Source organism: Meles meles, chromosome 1 (genome assembly GCF_922984935.1).
Source record: "Meles meles chromosome 1, mMelMel3.1 paternal haplotype, whole genome shotgun sequence".
Taxonomy (NCBI): domain Eukaryota; kingdom Metazoa; phylum Chordata; class Mammalia; order Carnivora; family Mustelidae; genus Meles; species Meles meles.
The window spans coordinates 76,742,420-76,755,136 of NC_060066.1; positions in this window are offsets into that span (position 1 = coordinate 76,742,420).

Genomic DNA, 12,717 nt, shown 5'->3' on the forward strand with positions numbered 1-12,717 from the left:
AAACTCACTTGCCAGAGGCCCCCTCATTTCAAGGAGCCCTTTTTAAAAAGTGTCTTATGAGTTAGAGTGGGGAATGTGTTTGTAGGTAATCACTTAGGATTTTTACAAAAAGGAGTTGATTTTTTTTTAGAAGATTTTATTTATTTATTTGACAGAGATCACAAGTAAGCAGAGTGGGGGGGGGGGGTAGTTGAAAGCAGGCTCCCTGCTTTCCCAAGCAGGGAGCCTGATGTGTGGCTCAATCTCAGGACCCTGAGATCATGACCTGAGCTGAAGGCAGAGGCTTTAACCTACTGAGTCACCCAGGAGCTCCAAAAGGAGTTAATTTTATCATAAAAGTAGTATGTGTGATTTGAAATGTAGTATAGTATATGTGAGACATACAAAAAAAGTAAAAAAAATAGAGTAAAACTATGAATAAAGAAAGAAAAAGCAGCACAAAAAAAAGCTGAGAACACCCAACTTAAGAAATAGAGCCATGTAAATACAGTTGAAGACTCCTTTCCCTGATCATATCTCCTTCCCTTCTGCCAGAAGTAACCACCGTCCTTAATTTGGTGTTTATGATACCATATAATTCTTTTGAATATTCTTTTTAGAAGACAAAGAATTCCTTTGAATTCCCATTCAGTTTCTAGCTTGTCACTACAGAGATAATAAAGAAATTGTTGTTCTGTCCAGGAATTGTTGTTCTGTTCCTGGAATAAAGGATGTTTATAAGCTCTTCAGAAGAAGGAAGTATGACTTCTCCTTTTAACAGTATTTGGAATGTAGTAGATGCTCGATAAATTTCTGCTGAATTGAATTTAACTAAATGTGTGCACTCTCATGGAGTATATTAAGTTTACGTGGTAACGAAGATTGGGGAAAAGTAATTATTTTTCATTAACAGTATTGAAATTCTTTGTGATCAGAGATCTTGAAAACTTTTTTTGTTTCATTTTTGTTTTGTTTTATAATCCGGATCTGTAAGTGAATAGTAACAACTACTGACTATAAGTCCTTTTCATGTTTTCTTGACATCTTTTGGAGTCATTAATGATAACTACTTGCCCAAATCTGCCCTATTAAAATAGGTGATTCAGTAAAACAGCTATCTACTTCCATTACAGGAAAAATAACTCCAAGTGCTTTCAATCAAAAAGGATATTTGTAAATTACAATGTAATTAATTACTCAGTACCCAGACACCAAGTACTTTGAAGGTTTATACTTAGGGCCCCAAGAAATAACTTACTGCCAGTAGCAGGGTATGACCTTAGGTACAGTCATGCCAACACAAGAATCTCTCTTGATATATGTAAGGGACATCTTGAAAAATCTCCATCTGAAACTTATGTCATATTTTCCTTTTATGTTATCCTAGCCTGTATTCCTGAATTACTCCTGTTTACATGTCAGCGTGCAGTGAATGTTGGAATATTGCTGAGGGATACATGGTAGAAAGAATGAAAGGATGAATAAAGTGGGAGACCCATAGTCTCAGTGGGGGGAGACTTTTATTTCATATGAAATCGTGGTTGTATGGGAGATGGTAGATTAGCTTTTCCCATGGGGCTGGATGTTGATCATGGCTGACAGTCCACCCGCATGATTTTCTTCCTCTGATTTCACCAGTACTGATTTCTCTGAGTAATTTTGGGAGCACGAGTAAAATTCCAAGAGATAGAATGGGGATCAGCTTTGGGTTCGAATGACCTTCAACAATGCAGACAGCACACGGAGGGTCAGGAAGAAATGCCATAGACTGCCATGCCCACATGATTGCCTACAGATGCCCATGGGCTAGGAGGACGGCACATGGCGGTGCTTGTCTTGAATTGGAGGACACATTCTGAGCAAAATTATATGCATGCTCACAAAAGTTCTAAATATAGAACACAACCATTCAGACATTAAAATTAAACCAGAAGTGCCGGTAATCCACTTGTGGATGAAGTCAAAGATGGGTCAACCATATGCTGAATCTGAGCTCTGGTATGTATTTTTAGAACATAGTGAATGCAAAAAGGTTACTGTGATTTATTCCTTTGGGAAACTGAATAGATTTATAAGCCACATAGAAGTTGGTGTCTTGCCAACCTTCTGCTATCTAACTTAGTAATTTTAATGTGGTTGAATTTATCAATCTTTTCATTGATGGTTAGTACTTTTTATGTCTTGTTTAAGAAAGTCTTTTTTTTTTAATCCTGATGTCCTAAAGATATTCTCCTTTATTATCTTCTAAAAGTTTTATTGTTTTGCCTTTCACATTAAGTTCTGTAATCCACGTGGAGAGAGAGAGAGTATGTATGGTGTGAGGTAGCAATTTATTTTATTCCTAATTTTCTTCCGTATAGAAAAGAGTCATCAAGGCATTTAGGGTCAGTTTCTAGGTGTATATTTTGTCTACTCTTTGCCCAGACTACATTTCTTTATTATTATAACTTTATAGTAAATCTTGGTATTTGGCAGGACAGATCCCCATAATGTCCTTCTTCAGAAATGTCTTGGTGCTTTTTCTTTTTTTGGCTTTTTATCTTCATATTCATTTTATACTTTCAAAGTTACACAAAAATACTCTTGAGATTTGATTGGAGTTACATTGAATTTATAGTCTAATTCGGGGAGATGATATCATTATGATACTGAGTCCTTCCAGCCATAAACATGCTACTTCTCTCCATTTTTTGGTTCTTAATGTCTTTCAATATAGATTGTAATTTTCTTCATGAAGTTATGCACTCTTACTAGATTTATTTCTGGGTGCTTTATGTTTCTGTAGTTGCTCTTATAAATGCTATCTCTAAAAACTATATTTTCTAATTATGTATTAGTTTTCATCATATCCCACCTGTATTTCTTGCTCTGGATGGTGGGGGATTAGGAAGGGAGGAGAAAAAATGGTGCTCACTGACTGCTTACAAAGTGTTAGGTGCCTGGGGCACCTGCCTAACTCAGTTGGTTAAGCATACGACTCTTGATTCAGTTCAGGTAATGATCTCAGGGTTGTGAGATCGAGTCCTGCATCAGGCTCAGTGCTGGGTATGGAACCTGCTAAAGAGTCCCCCCCCCCCCAAAAAAAAAAAAAAAAAAAAACTAGGTACCTTGCATGCTACCTTGCATGCTCTCATTTGATGTCCAGAACAGCCTCCACCCTCCTGTCACAGATGACAGAGCAGGGGATGCCCTTTGTCCCAGTGGACCAATGGGAATGCAGAAGTGAGGAATGGGGCTCCAAGGACTTGCTCAAACCTTGTAGCAGTCAGTCACCTTGTTCCAGTGGCAGGGTCTTTGAGAGCTGTCTCTAGTTTTGGAGTGTGCGGTGAAGCAAAGAACTTCACTGGTTAGGCACTCTGTTTCGTCTGAGGAACAAGACCTGGGGCCAGTCTGGCTCCTGATCCATTGAGGAGACTGGGCCACTGCCCAGGATGCCACCTTGAAGCAGAGAGGGAGAGAGGGAGATAGATACCCTAGTTTCTACCCCTCCTCCTTTCTTCCTGTCTCCTGCCCGGCATTCCCATTGATTGACCCTAACTGGAAGTCATTTGGCCAGGGAGCCTGGGAATGGGACTTGGGCTCAGCTTCCTGCCACACCCAGCAGTGCAGGGGAAGGGGCCTGGAGTGGATCAGAGAGAAACAGGCAAAGGACTAGTTCTGATGCCAGGGAGACTAGTCTCTTACAAAAGTGTTCACTAATATTGTAGAGCTTCAGAACGTGAAGTAAAGCCATGCTCCTCCTCTAAGCTGCCCTCCCATGCTGTCCCATCCAACCTCCCTTGCCGAACTGTGAGAGGGACCCCTGGCATTGAATTTCTATCTTGCCAGGGGGAGCTACGTCTGTGCCAAGTACCCTGGTGAGTAGAACAGTGACAGTCCCTTTTCTGCAGTTCCCAAATCTAGAGGACTCTGAAAAGTCCCAGTATTTTTTTATAATTCATCGCATGGCAAGAACTGATCTGATCTGAATGGACACAAGACTACTTATCATGTCTGTTGATCCCCCTGAGTGTGAACAGTCATACATACGGCTCAAGAGGTCTTGATGAACTTGATTACGGAGAGAGGAACCTAGCTAGGGGTAGTCCAGATACCTAAAAGCTAAGTGTGTGACATGCGACATGCGACATGCTGCCTTTCTAAACTGCAGAATAAAATCTGCATTCCGAAAACATCATACCCAGGAAATTTGGATTGTGAACATGTATTTCAACATGACAGAAGGAGAAGGAGTGGAAATGTGGCCTGATTATAGGGAGCTCTAGGCCAGTGCTCCTGGTAGGCAGTACAGCCATTCCAGGATCACCGAATGCCAGAGCGGGTTTCCTCGGTAGACTGGCCTAACAGCCCACTCAGTCTATAGATGGGGAGAATTCATTGAGGTTGGAGAGCTGGCCCATGTGTCGCGGGGTCACCAAGAGCTTCTCAGTGGAGCTGCTGCTACTTGAGTTCCCTTTGCAGTCCATGCTGCTTTGGTCTGAAGCTTGGGTGACTTCCAATGTTGAAGTGTCAGAATGAAGGAAGCCAGCTGGTGAGTGAACATACAGGTAAATCTGCCCTCCAGCTGTGGTCATCTTATCCTTTTGTAGCATTTCACACAGACACGCACAGTTGCACATCCACACGCACGTACTCACAGTCATGCAAAAACTATTCAGCTTCTGATCTTATCAGACAGACAGGATGGGTGTCACCATCCCCATTTTCCAGACCATCAGACCAAGGTTTGAGTAATAACTAGGTCCATGGTGTGGGCAATTCCCTGAATGCTTGGAGCCTCCACTGGAAAATGAATTCTTACTCATGCTTTTGTTCTAATTGTTCAGCCACAATCAGACCCATAGGGAGAGCGGCAACACAATTAGAAATGTGCCTGGTGCCCATCAACCATCCTTTCTTCCTCACCCCTCCACCTTCAGACAAGTAAAGTAGATTACTTGAAGCCACACAGCTATTCCCTTTGAAAGGGCAGGCTTCAGTATCATGAAGAGAATTTAGTAGTTGACTGATGACAGACCTCTTCTCTCTGTGCCTCTGCTTGCTTGCTTGCTTGCTTGCTTGCTTTCCTGGCTTTAAGAGGAGGGGCTTGAAGAAATGCCACCATGTGCTAATTTTCTCTTTCTTTCCTGGGAAACTGGGTTGCAGTTGGCTGTGACCTTTGTGGCCCCTATTGTCTTCACAGACCCTATTGTCTTCACAGATCCAGATAGGCACAGGTTGTTATTTTGTTTACTCCAAATCTGACTGGAGAGGAAACAACCAGATCACAAATACAATTTGCTGCAGAGAGCAACTTTATTTCTTGTCAGCACACATGGTACTTTGCTTATCATAATTCACGGTACATGGGCATAATAAAATGTTTTCTTTTTCTGAGTATTTTGCAAGATTAGTAAGGCTGCATTCTTAGGGAAAGTTTATTAATCCATAACTTATAGAAAATTCCAGAGGAAGAAGATACGAGATATGTCCTGTAGGTAAAGACGTCAGCATTGAATTATGTGTCCGTTATTCAACTAGCTCTCTGCCAGGTGTAGTGCAGGTTGCTGATAGGATAGCAACTCTCCCTTGGATGTGATCTAAACCAGCAGTTGCGTTCATTTTGTTTTCAAATTGGGAGGGTGTGAAAAAGTAGGCGGCAGCCCATTGAGTAATCGCGGTCCTTGGGATGCTGGTCCCTTCCACCCCTTTGGCGGCACTGCAGCGACATTAGACACAGAGGCATTTGGACCCTGGCTGCCTTGTCTCAAGCTGTGTGCCCTGGGTCTCTGCTCTCTTAGCACATGGAGATGGTGTGCTGGTGGCAAGGGTGATAGCAATGATGAGGGTGATGGTGAGGAGGATAGTTACCTCTGTGTCCATTACAAGGGTCAATGGTTTATGGGGAAGTACTCTGTGCTCTGTCCTGTCACTCATTTACCCAGTGTTCACTGCGCCCTTGCAGGGTATTGGCACAATGGTGCACTCCGTGGAAATGGCCACAAAAGATAGGCTTTCTTCTCAAGATCGAGGATTGGTGTGTGAAGCCCAGATACACAGATGACAACACAGTGGCTAAATACAACAACAAAAAAAGTAGAATTAGCTGAGGGATGAATTTTGCCAGCCCCCAGCTAAGTAATTTGAAGGTGAACTTCAAATTCAAGGCCACCAAAAGGTGGGCTTTGCTGGTGGGTTGTTCTTATTGTAAATATGTTTCAGGGATTGTGCTGGGTGAAGGTGACAGCAGCTGTTGTCTACCAGGGAAGACACAAATCCACAAATGCATGGAGGAGGCACGTTCTAGGTCAGGGGACCATGTTAAAGGTAGAGATGAGAACCTCCATGTATGGTGAAACCTGAATGAGCTGGTATGAGCCGGCCAGAGCCGGGGAAGGTGAGGCCGTGAAGGTAGTACCTGGTCACCATATTAGCCTTGAGATTGTGGCTGGTGGTGAAACAGCCTTTTCTTTGTGTGCCCTTCTGCTCAAATCTCACCCTTCTCCTCTTCCCCGGGGTGAACGGGCAGTCTAAGGAGAAATGGGGTTATATTTATTTAGGTGAAATGAGAATGGGTATGTGGCAGGTACGGTGTGTTTTAATGGTCTCTCAGTGGCCTCCTGTGACCATACCTGAAAGCCCAGGTGCCCACAAAGACTGCATAGTTGACATTGCTGAGTGGAACAATCCAGGGGAGGTGTTGGGGGGTCCTGGGTTAGCTACTTGGTTAGCTCCAACCAAGGGTTGCCATAAGAGAGTGCTAGACAAAAGTAGCCAAGTTTTCAGCTTGAGAAAAGTTAGAAACGTTTAAAAAGACTTATTTATTTATTTATTTGCCAGATTGAGAGAGAGAGAGAGAGTGAGCTAGCGGGCACAGGAGCAGGGAGAGTGGCAGGCAGAGGGAGAAGAACTGAGCAAGGAGCCTTGTACAGGACTCGACCCCAGGACCCTGGGGTCATGACTTGAGTCAAAGACAGATACTTAACTGACTGAGCCACCCAGGCATACCAAGAAATCTGTTTTTTAAATGTGAAATCCATCAGTTTAAAAACGTGGATGAAATCAGTTACACAAGGACAACAACATAAAAATAACATTTGTAGGCTAAAGATAACTTGCCCGTGGGCTGGTTTTGACTCATGAACCCCCTCATTGGTGGATTCTGGCCCATTCTTGATAATTATTAAGTTATGACTACATAGATCGCTCTCAAATGGAAGTTCAATAAATATACCAAGGGGTAAATCGGGCCATTTTTAGTAAGGAAAATTTTCTGTAAGACAGTTGGATGGTAAGAATTGGTCCTCGTTTATTTCTGTGTGTTTCCTCAATCACCTCTTCTGTTGTTCTTGATTAAATGCTTCTGATACAGGGTAAACCTTCAGTAAAACCGGTGTTCGTGGCAATCCGAGTGTGTTGCTCACTGTTTGCTGGGCAGCACTGAGATTTATGTGTGACTGGCCCTACAGCTGCCTTGGTGAAGCCTGTGACGTCCTGCTGCCCAGGCAAGTCCCCGTAGTAAGTCCGATGAGTGGGTCTAGTGTCTGTAAATGACAGCGTTCCATGGCGTTCTCCTTTAGGGTTGAGCCTTGACTCCCAGCCTCTGAAATATGCACATTTCAAACGAGAGTGAGAACACAAGCAACTTAGTAGTTACTGTGGAGTTGGGTGAATGTCATAAATATTTATCTTTTTCACAGCTGGCATAAAAATGTTAGGATATAAAAAAGTCGTTCACTATAAAAACAACAGAAAATTTATTGGCTACCCATCTCCTGAATGTGTGTGTCTCTTGGGTTTTCATTAACATCTAGCAATATACTTTGAGAAATCAGATTTGAACAGAAGTTTCAGCAGAATATGAAAGCTCCTGGTGTTCATAATTAACCCGTTTTCAGCACTGATCCATTGCATACAATAGCCTCCTTTTAACCATGTAGTGGCTGTAAACAGGTTCAATGTATTTTTCTTCCAGATTTTTTTTTTCTTCAGAAATAATCCCTTGTTTACTGAATTTGGAAAACACACAAGAAATATGAAAAAAAAAGTCACTTATAATATTTCTACCCAGAAGCAGTCTCTGTTAATGTTTTGAATTACAGAGATAAACAGGCTAGAGATTGAGGTCAGATGAATATGGGTTTCTATCCAGTCTTCTTCTTTTATGTATTCTTGATGAGTCTTATTTTTCTCACCTATGAAATAGAAATATGGATATTATCTCTTTTATCTCATATATTCTTGATTAAACCAGATAATGTACATGAAGCATGTAGCTCATTGGTTGGTGCAGAGAATGCATTAAAAAATGAGCAATATTGCTTCTCCATGTCCTCATATCAGGGAGATCATATGATAGTTGTCTTTCTCCATGGGGGGTTAGTGCGATAGGAGAAGAATAAATGAAACAAGATGGGATTGGGAGGGAGACAAACCATAAATGACTCTTAATCTCACAAAACAAACTGGGGGTTGCAGGGAGGAGGTGGGGTTGGGAGAGGGGGAGGGGGTTATGGACATTGGGGAGGGTATGTGCTATCGTGAGTGCTGTGAAGTGTAAACCTGGCGATTCACAGACCTGTACCCCTGGGGATAAAAATACATTATATGTTTATTAAAAAAAAAAATTGGAAGGGGAGGCGAACCATAAGAGACTATGGACTCTGAAAAACAATCTGAGGGTTTTGAAGGGTCAGAGGTGGGAGGTTGGGGGAACAGGTGGTGGGTAATAGGGAGGGCACGTTTTGCATGGTGCACTGGGTGTTGTGCAACAAACAATGAATACTGTTATGCTGAAAAACTAAAAAAAAAGAGGGAAAAAAATGAGCAATATGCTTATGTCTCCTATTCTTTTGGCTACAAACGTTTTGCTTTGTGGAATCCATATGGTCAATGACCTATTTTCTGTTAAAAAAAATAAAAGGACCACTCCCCTTGTTCCCATATCTCTTTAAGAATCACTCTCTAAGTATCCTTTTTAACAGATTTCTTTACAGACCTGAATCATCCTTAAACTTTTCCTTTGCATGTTTAAGGTGTTTTTCATCCTTCTTTAGTATAAATAATTATTTGATGGATATCTCTCTTCATCAATCTTTGGTGGCAGCTTGATTTTCTGGTTAATATAGTGACTGCATCTCACATGGGAAATGGGCAGGATTCCTGCCAGCATCCTCCAGTGGAGCCCTTGCGGATGATGGATGGGAATGTTCTGTATCTGCACTGTCCAGTATAGTAGCCACTAGCCATGCATGGCTATTGAGCATTTGAAATGCAGCTAGTGTGACTGAGAAACTGATTTTTAAAAAAAATTTTAACATTATTTAATTTCAGTTTGAATAGCCCTGTGAGCTCATGGCTGCCATATTGTACAGCATGGCCTTATGCTGTTCTGGTTCAAGGAGTAGAGTAGATCTAGGCTGGGGTTTGTTTTTTTAGAGAGACCTGTCAGTGAAACATCTAGCTTTATCTTTTGGCCTTTTCCTTTAATTCTCTGGTACAGGTACTTAAGTACTGGATTTTCCCTTTCTTTGTGTACATTCTTTTTATTTTGATGGAGGGTTAGTAGAGGACACGTCACGTGCCAGCTACCATCTTTTTTTTTTAATATTTTATTTATTTGACAGAGAGAAATCACAACTAGGCAGAGAGGCAGGCAGAGAGAGAGGAGGAAGCAGGCTCCCCGCAGAGCAGAGAGCCCGATGCGGGGCTTGATCCCAGGACCGTGAGATCATGACCTGAGCCGAAGGCAGAGGCTTTAACCCACTGAGCCACCCAGGCGCCCCGCCAGCTACCATCTTAACTTAGAAGATGAATTTTAAGTTTTGCTGATGTGAGAACAGTTCAGGTTGTCAGTGACAAGAATGTAGCTTAGTATGACTTTGGTCTAAAGGTTAATTCCTTGGCCTGCGTTTTCCATGTCATTGGCTTTGTTAGTGGGTTCTCCCAAAATAGTGGCAAAGATGGCTGCCAATAGTCTAGGCTTACATCCTACTAGCCTGGGCCCTAGCAGAAGTAGAGAGGACTTTTCCCTCACAGATCCACAGAATGGCCTTTATCTGGATCTTGGTGAACTTGTTTTCATTCCTGAGTCTGTCCCTGTGGTCACAGTTGGGGAGGTAGGATTCATGTCCGTCGGTCAGCTCTGGGCCCAGGTCTGTATAGAGCTGAGGTGAGTTCCCTGGTAAACTACATGGTCTGCCACTGGGTTGGGAAATGTGTTTGTCAGGCAGACACATGCTGCACGATGGATACTCATTGTACCGTATCTTTGAAGCATTCTTGGTTACCCCAGTTCTATTTCAGGAAAGCCATTTTGTCAGGGGGGAGGGTGGATTTTTTCATCTTGTGAATTGCTATCCATTGGCCTAGCAGGCTTTTATCACTTAATGAGATCATTCCCTTACCCCAAGGAGGGCCAAGTCTTCTGATGATGAAAGCATTGGGGTATTTGGGCTGTGTCTGCTCTCACTCTGTGTTCTGACAGCATGTTCATAAGCTAACTTCTTCTCCCTGGGAAGTAGGTAACTATACCCCAGAAAGTGAATGAGGTTAAGTAAATCGATGCATCCATTGTGATTATTTTTCATTATGAATAAGGCAAAAGATATATTGCCTAAGCCCCTTCCTACAAGTACCTGAATCAAAGCTGATGGGATTTACGTGGCAGACATCAGATAATCTAGGAATCTGGTGGAGAGTGGGTACTTCAGTCCCCAGCTGGTGTATTGTAGCAATATCTTGGGACTTATGGGTGTAATTAAACCATCCCTATTAGTATTAACAAAAAGGGACTCACTGCCCTTAAATGTGACTGTAACATATCAGATCTTCATAAAAGTATGAAGCTAGTTATTTCATCAGCAAAATCCATGTAGAAAATATTTTATTAATGTTTCAGTTTTCTGATTCAGCCCTTTGTGTAATAAAATATGGTGGCTCAAACAGTTTCCTTTTTACTGTTTTGGCTCGGCCTCTTAAGAGAGGCTGAAATTTTGTGGTACCGTTTATGCCAATTTTCCTTTAAACTCTCCAGCATAAAGCATATCAGCAAATTAATATTCCCTGACCATAAGATGAGATTGACCTCCTACATATAAGTTCATTTCTTGTCCTAACATCTACTGTACTGTGAAATTAGGGTCTTTTCTTTATCTGTCTATATATTTTTACTTCATTTTCACTGTGGCAGGAGTGGTGGTGGGGAGCTCAATCCAGATACCGTGTCACCTTAATGTATTATCAGCTTTTACCTAGTCAGTCATTACTATATAATGATGCAGGCAATGTCATGAACACAACTCGCTTTTTGGTGCTCTTTTATTCCAGATGGAATGAGAGACAAACTGTCTGTACTTCGAAAGAACCTAAAACATGAAGCACAGGCTTGGTGAAACTCTGTGCTCTTCTTGGCTGCGTCGCTTGTGCTGAATCGAGTTACCGGCAGGCAGGTAAAAGAGAGGGAGCTGTGATAGGCTGTGCATCGGGGAGTCTTAACATCCTGTAGGAACACGTGGGATCTCCTATCAGGTTAGTCAGAAGACCTGTGTGTCCTTGAACTACTTACTTGACTTCTCTGAACCTACCTTTTCTTGACTGAGAAAGAAGGTTTTGGATGAATGATCCCTAAAATCCCTACCCACAATAACTCTCTGATTTTTATGCAGACTGACACTTTTTGTTCATCTATAGTAATACATAATGACTAGTGTCTAGTACGCAGTTATACACATGATTTCCCCCCCTCTCAAAAGTCTTCCTGTAAATCGATCCTCATCCTAGGCTCTGTCCTTCTCTGTTCTTACTATATTTTTCACCAATGATACTCTTTATCAGAGTGGATTTTTTTTTTTTATTTTAGTACTTTACTTTTTTTTTTTTTTAATTTCTTTTCAGCGTAACATTATTCATTGTTTTCGCACCACAACCAGGGCTCCATGCAATACATGCCCTCCCTATTACCCACCACCTGGTTCCCCAACCTCCCACCCCCTGCCCCTTCAAAACCCTCAGCTTCTTTTTCAGAGTCCATAGTCTCTCATGGTTCATCTCCCCTTCCAGTTTCCCACAACTCCCTTCTCCTCTCCATCTCTCCATGTCCTCCATGTTCTTTGTTATGCTCCACAAATAAGTGAAACCATATGATACTTGACTCTGTCTACTTGACTTATTTCACTCAGCATAATCCCTTCCAGTCCCATCCATGTTGCTACAAAAAAGTTGGGTATTCATCCTTTCTGATGGAGGCATAATACTCCATCATGTATATGGACCACATCTTCCTTATCCATTCGTCCGTTGAAGGGCATCTTGGTTCTTTCCACAGTTTGGCAGCCGTGGCCATTGCTGCAATAAACATTGGGGTACAGATGGCTCTTCTTTTCACTACATCTGTATCTTTGGGGTAAATACCCAGTAGGGCAATTGCAGGGTCATAGGGAAGCTCTATTTTTAATTTCCTGCAGAATCTCCACACTGTTCTCCAAAGTGGCTGCACTAACTTGCATTCCCACCAACAGTGTAAGAGGGTTCCCCTTTCTCCACATCCTCTCCAGCACACGTTGTTTCCTGTCTTGCTAATTTTGGCCATTCTAACTGGTGTAAGGTGATATCTCAATGAGTTTTCATTTGAATCTCCCTGATGGCTAGTGATGATGAGCATTTTTTCATGCGTCTGATAGCCATTTGTATGTCTTCATTGGAGAAGTGTCTGTTCATATCTTCTGCCCATTTTTTGATATGATTATCTGTTTTGTGTGT